At 43.2% G+C, this 14,318-nt stretch overlaps 1 pseudogene; it reads right to left on the reverse strand.

Moving 5' to 3' along the window:
* Window positions 1-9,240: 9,240 nt before the first annotated feature.
* Window positions 9,241-11,933, reverse strand: LOC125356415 (annotated as a pseudogene).
* Window positions 11,934-14,318: the final 2,385 nt, after the last annotated feature.

The raw sequence follows: 14,318 nt of genomic DNA on the forward strand, positions 1-14,318 counted from the left end.
ACTCAGCAAAAAACAATAATTTTACAGAAATGGATCAATTCTTAGAGAAGTACAAACTGCCCAAACTGAACCAAGAAGAAATAAATCAACTAAATAAACCAATAACCTACGGTGAGATACAGGAGGTAATCAAGAACCTCCCTACTAAGAAAAGCCCAGGCCCAGATGGATTCACCAACGAATTCTACAAAACTTTTAGTGAGGAGCTAATACCAATAGTCCTCAAACTCTTCCGCGAAATAGAAACGGAGGGAGAAATCCCAAACTCATTCTATGAAGCTAATATCATACTCATTCCCAAACCAGGCAAAGATCCAACAAAAAAAAGAGAACTACAGACCAATATCACTAATGAACACAGATGCAAAGCTCCTCAATAAAATATTAGCTAATAGGATCCAGAAACTGATCAAGAATATCATACATCATGACCAAGTAGGCTTCATCCCTCAGTCACAAGGATGGTTCAACATCCGTAAATCAATCAACGTAATTCACCACATAAACAGAACTAAAATCAAGAATCACATTGTTATCTCAGTCGATGCCCAAAAAGCCTTTGACAAAATACAACATCCATACCTATTAAAAGCTTTGGAGAGAACAGGAATAGATGGAACATTCCTCAAAACAATAAAAGCCATATACAACAGACCAACTGCTAATATCATATTAAATGGAGAGAAACTTAAATCATTCCCTCTAAACTCAGGAACAAGACAAGGATGCCCACTCTCCCCACTTCTGTTCAACATAGTGCTGGAATCCCTAGCCATAGCAATAAGGCAAGAGGAGGACATCAAAGGGATCCACATCGGCAAGGAAGAAATCAAGTTATCCCTATTTGCAGACGACATGATCTTATATCTGACGGACCCAAAAACCTCAGTACCCAAACTCCTACACCTAATAAACCAATTTGGCAAAGTAGCAGGATACAAAATCAACCCACAAAAGTCAGCAGCTTTTCTGTACACCAGCAATAGACAAACAGAAAAGGAAATTATGGAAACAATTCCATTTACAGTAGCCAAAAAAAGAATAAAGTACCTAGGGATCAACTTAACCAAGGACGTGACGGAACTATTCAATGAAAACTACAAAAATTTAATAAGGGAAATCAAAGAAGACACAAGGAGATGGAAAGACCTCCCATGCTCATGGGTAGGCAGAATCAATATAGTGAAAATGGCCATATTGCCCAAATTGTTATACAAATTCAATGCAATGCCTATCAAAATCCCAGCCACATTCTTCACTGAAATAGAGAAACCAATCCATAAATTCATATGGAACAGCAAAAAACCTAGAATAGCCAAAGCAATTCTAGGCAAAAAAAGCAGTGCAGGAGGTATCACAATACCTGACTCAAGATCTACTACAAGGCCATCATAACAAAAACAGCATGGTATTGGTATAAAAACAGATCAGAAGACCAATGGATTAGAACTGAAGACCCAGAAATAAAACCGCACTCTTACAGCCAACTGATATTCGACAAAGGAGCTAAAGACATACAATGGAATAAACATAGCCTCTTCAACTACTGGTGCTGGGAGAACTGGGCAGCCATATGCAGAAAACTCAAAGTAGACCCAAGCCTATCACCATGCACCAAGATCAACTCAAAATGGATCAAGGACCTCAATATCAGACCTGAATCCTTGAAACTACTGAAGGGCAGAGTAGGAAAGACACTAGAACTTATAGGCACAGGAAGGAACTTCCTGAATAGAGTCCCAGGGGCACAACAAATAGAAGAAAGACTCGACAAATGGGACTACTACAAATTAAAAAGTTTCTGCACAGCTAAGGACATAGCCACCAAAATAGAAAGACAGCCAACGATATGGGAAAGGATATTTACCAGCACAGCAACAGACAAAGGCCTGATATCGGTCATCTACAGAGAACTCAAAAAACTAAGCCCCTCCAAGCCCAATAAACCTATTAGGAAATGGGCAAAAGAGCTAAAGAGAGACTTCACAAGAGAAGATATAAAAATGGCAAAGAAACATATGAGGAAATGCTCAACATCCCTGCTAGTAAAGGAAATGCAAATAAAAACAACCCTGAGATACCACCTCACCCCAGTTAGAATGGCCTATACTCTGAACTCAGGAAACAACAAGTGCTGGAGGGGCTGTGGGGAAAGAGGAACCCTTCTCCATTGTTGGTGGGAGTGCAAATTAGTACAACCACTTTGGAGAACAGTATGGAGGTTTCTCAAAAAGCTCAATATAGACCTACCCTATGACCCGGCCATACCACTCCTAGGCATCTATCCTAAACAGCAAAATCCAAGATATCAAAAAGGCATTTGTACTTCCATGTTTATCGCGGCACAATTCACAATAGCTAAAATATGGAAACAACCCAGATGCCCCTCCACAGACGAATGGATCCAAAAAATATGGTACTTATACACAATGGAATACTACATAGCGATTAGGAATGGTGAAATATTGTTATTTGCAGGGAAATGGTCAGAACTCGAACAAATAATGTTGAGTGAGACAAGCCTAGAACACAGAAAACAAAGGGGCATGATCTCCCTGATATATGACTGTTAACAAAGGGAGACGAAGAGACAGTAGAGACCAAGTCTGTGAATACTGTATATGTTCTTGATACATTGTATATTGCATATATGTCAACCTGACCTAGACAAGGGATAGAAAAACAGGTCGTAATATATCATAAGAAATGTACACACTGCCCTACTATGTAACTGCACCCTCTTTGCACAACACCTTGTAAAAAAATTTATGTCCAATTAATAAAAGAAAAAATTAAATTAAATTAAAAAAACGACTATTAATCCAAACATTTCATGAAAGTAAAAATGTAATGACTATTCTCATATGACAGGAATTCAAAATATATAAAAACCCCAACAAGAAAAACACAACCCAATAAAAAATGGGCAAAGAGTTAAACAGGCACTCTACTATATCCAAAGGACTAACACACATGGCAATCTCACCCGTATTTATATTTCTAAAATGGGGTTTTGTGATCAGAGGGACTGATGTTATTTTTGTGCACCTTAACTTGTATAAACATTATAATATTTCTGAATACTACATGTGACTAAAGTTTTAAATTACCACACCCCCATTCTAATGTTTTTGATAGTTTATTGGTGATAGAATCTAGGGATTTTTCTGTCTTAGCAAACCTTGAACCAAGGTCCTCACATGTCTGCCCTCCTTAATTAGCTAGGATTACAGGTGTGAGCCACCTGTCATCAATTTATGTATCTATTAACTTATTTTGTGCCAGTCCTGGGCTTGAACTTAGGGCCTAGGCATTGTTCCTGAGCTGCTGCTGCCTCTGCCTCTCCCTCTCCTTCTGCCTCCCCACCCCCCCCCCTCTCTGATTTGTCTACCGGGTTGGCTTCAAACCATCATCTTATAATCTCAACTTCCTGAGTAGCTAGGATTACAGGAATGAGCATCTGGCACCAGGCTCTACAGTTTATTTTATTTATTTATTTTTTTGCCAGTCCGGGCCTTGGACTCAGGGCCTGAGCACTTCTTTGTGCTCAAGGCTAGCACTCTGCCAACTTGAGCCACAGCGCCACTTCTGGCCGTTTTCTATATATATGGTGCTGGGGAATCGAACCCAGGGCTTCATGTATACAAGGCAAGCACTCTTGCCACTAGGCCATATTCCCAAGCCCCCACATCAATTCTTAAACCATATACAAATAATGATCATTTCCTGTAGGATAGAGGGAAGGAAGAGATGGTATCAGAGATTCACAATGTATGCCTCATTGTGTTGTGTTGCTTTTTGAATCACATAAATTATTCATTAAAAATAAACTGTAGGGCTGGGAATATGGCCTAGTGGCAAGAGTGCTTGCCTCGTATACATGAAGCCCTAGGTTCTATTCCTCAGCACCACATATATAGAAAATGGCCGGAAGTGGCACTGTGGTTCAAGTGGCAGAGTGTTGTTAGCCTTGAGCAAAAAGAAGCCAGGGACAGTGCTCAGGCCCTGAGTCCAAGACCCAGGACTGGCCAAAAAAAAAAAAAAAAAAAAAAAAGAATTGATGTGGGAGGCCCGTACACTCATTTATCTATTGTAATACAAAAGGCATACCTTGTACAGCATTGTGAAGGTATCCTGAAGATCTTTCCACTGGAATATGTAGAGAATTTTCTTTTTCACAGGTGGATAATGCTCCATGAACCACTGTTTATAAAACCAGTCCTTTGGGCTGGGAATATGGCCTAGTGGCAAGAGTGCTTGCCTCATATATACATGAAGCCCTAGGTTCGATTCCTCTGCACCAAATATATAGGAAAAGCCAGAAGTGTCACTGTGGCTCAAGTTGGCAGAGTGCTAGCCTTGAGCACAAAGAAGCCAGGGACAGTGCTCAGGCCCTGAGTTCAAGCCCTAGGACTGGCAAAAACAAAACAAAACAAAACAAAAAAAACCCCAAACAGTCCCCTTGATGAGTACTTTAGTTTCCAGGCTTTTGCTATAAAAGCAATTAAAAAACACCCTGTATCAAATGTAAGCAAGTATATATGTAGGGAAAAAATTCCCCAAATGGGACCAGTGGATAAAAGGGAGTGTGGGGTGGGGGGGCTTGAACTTGGGACCTTAGTTTTTACTACTAAAGGCTGGTGTTCTACCACTTAAGACACAGCTGTACTTCTAGATTTCTGTTGGCTAGTTGGAGATGAGTCTCACAGACTTTCCTGTCCTGGCTGGCTTTGAATCTTGGTCCCAGTCTCATCCTCCTGAGTCGTGAAGATCACTGGGTGCCCGGCTGCGGTACAGTTGTGATAATCATGCTGAAATTCTGCTTTCTTACTGGCATTGTCACAGTGCCTGTTGCCTTTACTTCCTCTTTGCCAGCCTCACTGGGGAAAATAAAAAAGTATTTCAACATAGTTCTCAAATTAATCTGCATGTCTCCTATTAAAATGGAAAGTATAGGGCTGGGAATATGGCCTAGTGGCAAGAGTGCTTGCCTCCCATACATGAAGCCCTGGGTTCGATTCCTCAGCACCACATATATCCTCAGCATCACATATACAGAAAATGGCCAGAAGGGGCGCTGTGGCTCAAGCGGCAGAGTGCTAGCCTTGAGCAAAAAGAAGCCAGGGACATTGCTCAGGCCCTGAGCCCAAGCCCCAGGACTGGCCAAAAAATAAATAAAGTAAAATAAAATGGAAACTATTGGTTCTGTCTTTCTCAAGTCTTTTTTCCCTAGTCCTTTGTCTTATTTTTCTCCAAACTGTTGTTTAAATACTCCACAATGAATGTTTAACATATTCGTATTTTTGGGGGGTGGGGGGGTATTCAAGGAAAACAAAAGCTGCTAGGATCTCTTGGTACACAAAGGAAAGTTCCAGACTTGCTGACCAGAGCGTGAGCCTCCGGGGATGAGTGACCACGCCCTGCGCTCATGCCTGCCGCAGAACCTGCCTATGCATGCGCGGGCACACCTGGTTCCTGCAGGGAGATTAGTGTGCGCATGCTCCCAAGAACTGCGCGGTTCACCTCATTCCTAACGGGACCGTCTTGCACATGCACCCAAAAGCCCCCACTTCAACACTTCACGGTTTCTCTCCCAAACGTTCGGCTCGTCTCAAAGAGCCTCTCGCTGCCTAGCTCCTAACGGGACCGTGTCGCGCATGCTCTAAAGCCGCCGCTCCCTAACATCTTTCTGGCTGGAGCTCAAGGGGATCGATTGCGGTGGCCCTGGCCCTTCTGGCTCAACCAACACTTCTACACCATTCCAGAGCCAGCGTTTTCCTTTGGTCCTCAAACAAAACCCCACCGCTGTGCACTAGAAGGCATTCCTCACTCTGCCCTCCGAACGCGGCAAAAGGAGCTTTTGAAATGAACGTTTCCCATGGAGGAAGTTGGTGGTTCGGCCGCTCCGATGGCGTCCTGCCTTTGCAGTCGGCCACGGGGTCCCGTGGTCATCGCTGCGCAACCTTACAGCTCCTTCCAGCTCCCCGGAATTCTGCAGTTGGATGACTAAAACAGCGGTCCACTAAGATGGAATTCACATATGATGAAACACAGTTCTAAGTAGTTTTGGCAATTTATACATGTCCTCATCTCCCCAAGATGGATTTTATTTTTCCATCATTTCCTCAGCCGCCCCCCCCCCCACAACTGCTGGTTATTCCCTATAGATAGTTTCACCTATTCTGAAATTTCACTAACTGGAACAACATCACATGTCGTCTTCTTATTATTATAATTATAATTATTTGGCCAGTTCTGGGGCTTGTACTCAGAGCCTGAGCACTGAGCACTGTCCCTGGCTGCTTTTTGCTCAAGATGTAAGTCCTAGACAAATTATCAATACAATCTAAATAATTTAAGTAGCCAGAAATCAGTGGAGCTAGGATACTTTGAGTCATTATTCAAAATGTACATATGGCCCTGCCTAAATAATTGAGCTTGAATAAAACTGTTTTACTTCCCCACACCTAAGGAGTTAAAATCAGTCCCTCTCAGCTACAGCTAACTATTAACAATGCTATTCCCTAGCAACTATTCTAAGAAAATGCTAAGGACTTAGACTCTAGGAAACATATCTCAAACCCCCTTTTTGCCGTAAACTCCCCAGCTTCAGCCAGTCAGCAGGTGGCAGAGAAGGCCTCAAGGTCTAGCTGCTTGTTTAGGCAAGATAATGGCTAGACAGCCCTGCAGGATGGCACATACGTCATGAGGGCCCCAACCATGGAGCTTAAGTGACTGCCCCCAATGAGCCAGCCAACCACCTTTTCCAGACCTGTACCCCCACCAGTTGCACCAACCAGCTTTTAAAATTGTTTTACTATTTTCCCGCGGCACAATGTAATTTGCTGTATGATACTATGATGCAGAAAACGCCTCTGACAACCCTATAAAAACCCTGCTAAATAGAAGGGTGGGGGCTCTCAATCCAGATCCGCTGCGTGGGTGAAGGTTGTGAGTCCAGGCTCAAGCTTGCAATAAAGACTCTCGTGTACTTGCATCAGAATCGGCTCCTTGGTGGTCTTTGGAGACCCCTAAAATCTGGGCTTATCAAAGGCTAGCACTCTGCCAACTTGAGCCACAGCACCACCTCCTATTTTCAGCTGGTTAATTGCAGATAAGAATCTCATGAACTTTCCTGCCTGGGCTGACTTTGAACCATGATCCTCAGATCTCAGCTTCCTGAGTAGCTAGAATTATAGTCTTGAGCCACCAGCACCCGGCTCTTACTATATTTTTTATCATGGCAAAATATGTGAAACAAACTGGTGTATTGTCCTTGCACAGGAGTCTTGCCAATCTCTATTTTTTGCATGTAGATTTTTTTTTTTTTTTAGGGTGGGGAATGGGTTACTTTGTGATTCACTTGTTACTTTTTTGCCTGTAACGGGACTTGAATTCAGGCTTGGCACTGGTCTGGCTTGTTTGCTAGGCTGGTGCTCTACCATTTGAGCCATGCCTCCAAACCAAATCCTACAAATTTGTGTTATTTTATGTTTTTTATTTTTTCTTACTGTGGTTAAAAACCAGATAAGCAGGAATGAAAGAAAGTGAGCAAATATGGTCATTATATTCTATGTACATTATGTAAAACATAAACTACGCAACTTAAGGGTAGGGATGGGGGAGGGAAAATGGGGGAGTATGAAGGAAGGGGTGACATTGACCAAGAAGCATTGTACTCATCACCTGACTTATGGAATTGTAATCCCTTTATCTACTTAATAATAAAAACACACATAACACAAATCTTACCATCTTATTACACTGGTATGAGTACATTCACATATTGTACAACCAATACTACCATCCATTTGTGGAACTCTTGATCTTACAAATTTTAAGCTGCTCTGATTAAATAAAGCATCCTCTCAACTCCTAGTAATAGTGCCACCTTCTAAAACTATTAACTTGATGATTAAGTTTAACACATTAATTTGGAATATTAAAGACAGGTTTCAGACCATAGCAAATGTGTGTGTGTGTGTGTGTGTGTGTGTGTGTGTGTGTGTGTACTAGAGTTTGAACTCAGGGCCTTATGCTCTTTTTCTGCTCAAGGCTGGCACTCTACCACTTGAGCCATAGCTCCACTTCTGGCTTTCTGCTGATTAAATGGAGATAAGAATTTCATGGACTTTACTGCCTAGGCTGGTTTTGAACCTTGATCCTCAGATCTCAGCCTCCTGAGTAGTTAGGATTATAGGCATAATCTGCCAGGGCCTGGCTATAGCAAATCTTTTGTCCATTTTTTAATGGGGTTGCTTATTTTGTAATTATTTTAGTTTTTTGTTGTTTTAGGTGTCCTTTTCCTGGGTCGAATCCCTTCTTAAATTCAAAATTTGCAAATATTTTCTCCATTTTATGGGTTTTCTTTGTAAATCTGTTGATAATCTTTTTTTTTTTTTTTTCCAGTCCTGGGGCTTGACCTCAGGGCCTGGTCAGTGTCCCTGAGCTGCTTTTTCTCAAGGCTAGTAGTACTTTACCACTTGAACCACAGCACCACTTCCAGCCTTTTCTGTTTATGTGGTACTGAGGAATTGAACCCAAGGCTTCATGCATGCTAGGCAAGCATTCTACCACTAAGCCACATTCCCAGCCCCATACTGTCTTTTAAATATTTTTGCCAGTCCTGGGCTTGAACTCAGGGACTAAGCACTGAGCTTCTTTTTGCTCAAGGTTAGCACTCTACCAATTGAGCCACAGTGCTACTTCTGGCTTTTTTAATATATACGTTCCTTTGATATACAAATTTTTTATTTTTTCATGAATTCCAATTTGTCTATTCTCCACTATCTTTTTTTGGGTGTCGCATCCAAGGAATTACTGACAAATCCAATATCATGAAGCTTTTGCCTTATATTTTTTCCCCAAGACCTTTATAGTTTTAAATCTTACATTTATTTTTGTTCATTTTTTTCTGTTTAAGGAATTTTATTAAAGCAAGAATTTTATAATCCAAATTACGTTTCCTTGCACACTTATCAATTCTGTTACATAGAACTGACATCCTGAGCTATTCCACAGTAAAGAATTTAAAAAAATAAAGAAAGGAATGCTTTAAATTTTTGTACTTTGCTGAAAATTCTTTTTCTCAGGGTCTATAAAACATTAATTTGCTTTTATATTTTACTATTTTTTGTAGGTTTTTTTGTTGTTTTTAAATCAAGTAATCTAGGACTCGCACTGTTTGCTAGACATGGCATTTGCTCGGTACATAAGGTTCAAAGTTTCCTTTCCTTTTTAATTTATTTTATATTTTGCATTTTTTCATAATATTTAAGTTTTTCGATGTTTAGATATTTTTCTTCGGTGAAGCACGAGTTTCTTTTCATGGTCCCTGATCAATTTTTTAAACAGTTGGAACACCAGTGACACTGTTGACTGCTTTCTGCAGCCTCTTTAGCTTGGTGGGCTTGTAGTACAGCTACAGCTTGATCAACCTTAGAATGCAGAGACTCTGGAGACTCAAGCATATGAAGTAATTCTTTTTTGGCCAGTCCTGGGGCTTGGACTCAGGGTCTGAGCACTGTCCCTGGCTTCTTTTTGCTCAAGGCTAGCACTCTGCCGCTTGAGCCACAGCGCCCCTTCTGGCCATTTTCTGTATATGTGGTGCTGGGGAATTGAACCCAGGGCCTCATGCCTCATGTATACGAGGCCATGTATACGAGGCAAGCACTCTTGCCACTAGGCCATATCCCTAGCCCCAGTAATTCTGAATTATCTATCTCCAACCACATGCCAGTGATTTTACCAGCAAGAGTAGGGTGCATGGCTTGGATAAGAGGAAACAGCCTTTCACCCAACATTTGCTTTTGCTCTTGAGGGGGGGCAGATGCCAACATAGAAGCAGTCAAAGGTTCCTGACCTTGTACATGAACAGCAGGCTGTTGCATGGTAACTTGTGGCTGTGCATTAAGATGTTGCTGAGCATTGCGAACTCCTGCAGCATATTTATACTGGGGAATGGTGCGGACAGCAGGAGTGGCTGCAGCAGCAGCTGCAGGACGTGGACCCATTGTTTGTGTTGATGTGTTAGCAACACGCTGTGTGGACATGACTCGTGGAACCTGTGAAGAAGCTGGTCTCATAGTACTAAATGGTGGTCTAGGAGCGGCTGGGCGGATAGCACCGGGCATATTTTGGAATGGATGAGGTCTGGCACCCTGAGCAGTCCAGCGAGGACTTGGTCTTAGTTGAGCAATTTGGCTAGGAGGATAGTATGCAGCACGGTTCTGAGTCTGTGGGATAGCTGCCATGAAGTAACCTGAAGGAGGTGCTGGCTGGTAGGGGTTGATTACAGGGTTGGGCACAGCTCATCCACTTGCTATTCTCTGCATATACTGGTTAGTGAGGTGAGCTTGGCACTCTTCTTTGCGCTGAGCTAAAGCTACACAGAGTGGCTTTGTGGCCACAATTCTACCATTCATTTCTTTTTTTTTAATTTAATTTATTTATTAATTGAACACAAATTTTTTTGTCAAGGTGTTGTGCAAAAAGGGTACAGTTACATAGTAGGGCAGTGTGTACATTTCTTGTGATATCTTACGCCCTGTTTTTCTTTCCCTTCTCTAGGTCAGGTAGACATATATACAATATGCAATGTATCAAGAACATATACAGTAGCCACGTGGCCAGGCCCAGGATCTACCATTCATTTCTGTAACTGCTTTAGTGGCTTCTTCTGGGGAAGAGAAACATACAAACCCAAACCCTTTGCTTCGACCACCTTCCATCATAACCTTTGCACTAGTGATTGTACCAAATGGAGAAAACTCTTTCCGGAGACATTCATCATCAATACCATCATCAAGATTTTTCACATAAAGGTTAACACCCTGGTATCTGGCGATCCCATCTTGCTTCATCTGCTTAAATTTGCGCTTCAGTTCTGTCTGTCGTTCCACTTTTTTCTGAGCTTGACCAGTGTAAATTTGTTTTCCATTGAGCTCCTTTCCATTCATCTCATCCACAGCTTTCTGTGCATCTTCATGCCTTTCAAAGCTTACAAGTCCAAATCCTTTGGATTTCCCACTTTCATCAGTCATTACTTTCACACTTAAGGCAGGTCCAAACTTGCCAAAGAGTTCCTTAAGGTGCTCATCATCCATGTCTTCTCCAAAATTCTTTTTTTTTTTTTTTTTTTGGCCAGTCCTGGGCCTTGGACTCAGGGCCTGAGCACTGTCCCTGGCTTCTTCCCGCTCAAGGCTAGCACTCTGCCACTTGAGCCACAGCGCCGCTTCTGGCCGTTTTCTGTATATGTGGTGCTGGGGAATCGAACCTAGGGCCTCGTGTATCCGAGGCAGGCACTCTTGCCACTAGGCTATATCCCCAGCCCCTCTCCAAAATTCTTGATGTAAACATTGGTGAATTCTTTTGCCCTAGCTCCAAGTCCTGCTTCTCGTTCCTTACGAGACTTAAATCGTCGAACAAATACTTTGCGATCATTTAGAAGCATCCCATTCATTTTTTTCAATAGCTCTTTCAGCTGCTTCTTGTGTCTCAAAATGTACAAATCCATAGCCCTTGGAACCATTTTCATCACAAACCACCTTACATGAAAGGATGTTACCAAAAGCAGAAAATGTATCATACAGTGCTTTATTATCAATGGATTTGTCCAAATTTTTAATGAATATGTTGCCCACTCCGCTTTTATGAAGTGATGGATCACGCTGAGACCACATGATGTGTACTGGCTTGCCCTTTATAACATCAAAATTCATGGTGTCCAAAGCATGCTCCGCGTCTGCCAGCTGCTGGAAGTTCACATACGTGTAGCCCAAGGAGCGGCGGGTGATCATGTCTCTGCAGACCTGGATGGAGAGGATGGGCCCGGCTGGGCTGAACTTCTCATAGAGCATCACCTTGGTCACGTTGGGGTGTAGAACCCCCACGTAGAGCGAGGCCATGGGGTAGCTGGGGGCGCTGGGGTTCATCTCAGCATGGCTGCCCGCAGGGCCCACAGGCCTCGACCTTTCCGTGAGAGGAGAGCAAGTGCTGGGGGCTGGAGCTGGGGGGAGGGGAGCGGGGGGCGAGCGCAGAGGGACAAAAATCAACTGGAATCCATGACTACTCAACGGCCGCAGAGCCCGGTCGCTTTCGCTGCTGCCATGGGGTGGCCGGCTACTGGCTGGGACAGAGGCTGGCAGTGCTGGGCAGGTGGACAGGCGGGAAGGCCTTGGTCTCTGGGTTTCTTCTTGGAGCGGCTGTGGGGCCGCGGGCGTGCTTGTCGGTCTCGGCTGCTTCACCGGGTTATTTTATAAAAGAGGAGGAAGGAAAAAAAAATAAAAGTCTCCGGCGGGGGAGACGCGGATTTTTGTAAATTTTTTTTTTTTTTTTTTTTTGCCAGTCCTGGGCCTTGGACTCAGGGCCTGAGCACTGTCCCTGGCTTGTTTTTTGCTCAAGACTAGCACTCTGCCACTTGAGCCACAGCGCCACTTCTGGCATCGAACCTAGGGCTTCATGTATATGAGGCACGCGCTCTTGCCACTAGGCTATATCCCCAGCCCCAAAATGTTTTGGTTTTTTTAAAGGATTTTTTTAGATTTTTTTTTTGATTTTTTTTTTTTTTGTTTTGTTTTGTTTTTTTGGCCAGTCCTGGGCCTTGGACTCAGGGCCCAAGCACCGTCCCTGGCTTCTTCCCGCTCAAGGCTAGCACTCTGCCACTTGAGCCACAGCGCCGCTTCTGGCCGTTTTCTGTATATGTGGTGCTGGGGAATCGAACCTAGGGCCTCGTGTATCCGAGGCAGGCACTCTTGCCACTAGGCTATATCCCCAGCCCTTGATTTTTTAATAATAAATGTGTGTTCCGAGCCTGGAGCACACACTCCGCACTCTCAGCACTAACCGCCTGGGAGAAGGGGCTATTTTTGTTCATTTTGATTTAATTTGAATATGTTACAACAGTTACAAATGGCATCGCACAAGGACATAAAATATGTATTTAAAATATGTAAATGTTTAAGAAAGTACATAGTTACACAAAATACCAAACTCAATGAAATGGTTCCCTTTGAGAAAGGAGGAAGAAGGTACAGGATTTTCTGGGTTAAAGCAGGTATGTTTTACAGTGCTTCATTTATTAAAAAATTAATGTTATTATGTCTAAATGTTGGCCTTTGGATACCTGAAGGTTGGTTGTATTATCCTCTATACTTTTCTATCTACTGGAAATATTTCATAATAATTAAAAATAAGGGGCTGGGGATATGGCCTAGAAGTAGAGTGCTTGCCTTGCATACATGAAGCCCTGGGTTTGATTCCTCAGCACCACATATATAGAAAAAGCCAGAAGTAGTGCTGTGGTTCAAGAGGTAGAGCGCTAACCTTGAGAAAAAAGAAGCCAGGGACAGTGCTCAATCCCTGAGTTCAAGCCCCAGGCCTAGCCAAAAACAAAAACAAAAGCACCCCCCCCACACACACAAAACCAAAACCCTGAAAATAACTGGAAAGAAAAAGTCATCTATGATTTTATTGCCCCTGCTCCATCTCTGAAATAACCTTACTAATTTGTGGGTGTAAATCTGTCCAGCATTTCCCCTATCTTTGTCTCTCTACTCAGAAATAATGAAGGTAGTAGGCCATCACATACCTGCAGCTAGGGCAGTAGGCAGTTTGGCAGGCTAAGAAATGACTTAAAGTTTGCATTCACTTGTTTGCTGAAGAGCGTAGAGAATAAAATTGTGACTATTATGCCCCTAACAACTATTTTGCTTCTGTACCTTTGCTTGCTAACCCATGGGGAAGTGGAAAAATACCAGCAGTCTTCCTATAGCTACTCAGTAACCACACTCCCCGGCCCCCACACCCCTCTGTGAACTCTGTACTACCCGAATCTGAGCACTGGAGATAACAGCCATCTGGCCCGGGATGTGATTAATTGTCTGCGCCCGGAGCCCACTCAAGGTTGGACATGACTAAGTGTCCAGTCTCAGACCCTGGCCTGAATCTGGGCACAAGAGACAAGAACCATCTGGCTCCAGGAATGTGGCTACGTGACCACTCCTGGAGGCCCACCCAAATCTGTACCCCAAGGTTAAGGCCGTCTGGCCCATATATTTGGCGGGAAAACCCAGGCCAATCCTGAGGTAACCAGTAAACTAGGGCAAATGTCAACCAATCATGTACTTGTAACCAGGGGTCTTCCCCATCTTCCCTGTACTTGTCTATGAAAGCTGTGCTGGAATTGTACTCAGGGCCTCTCAGTGTCACTGGCAACGAGTGTGCGGGGGTGGGGGGGGTGACCGGGTTCGAACTCGTAATAAACGACCCTTGCGGTTTGGCTTTGACTCTGGACTCTGATGGTTGTCTTTGGGGGCCTT

Source organism: Perognathus longimembris, chromosome 8, assembly GCF_023159225.1.
Source record: "Perognathus longimembris pacificus isolate PPM17 chromosome 8, ASM2315922v1, whole genome shotgun sequence".
NCBI lineage: Eukaryota > Metazoa > Chordata > Mammalia > Rodentia > Heteromyidae > Perognathus > Perognathus longimembris.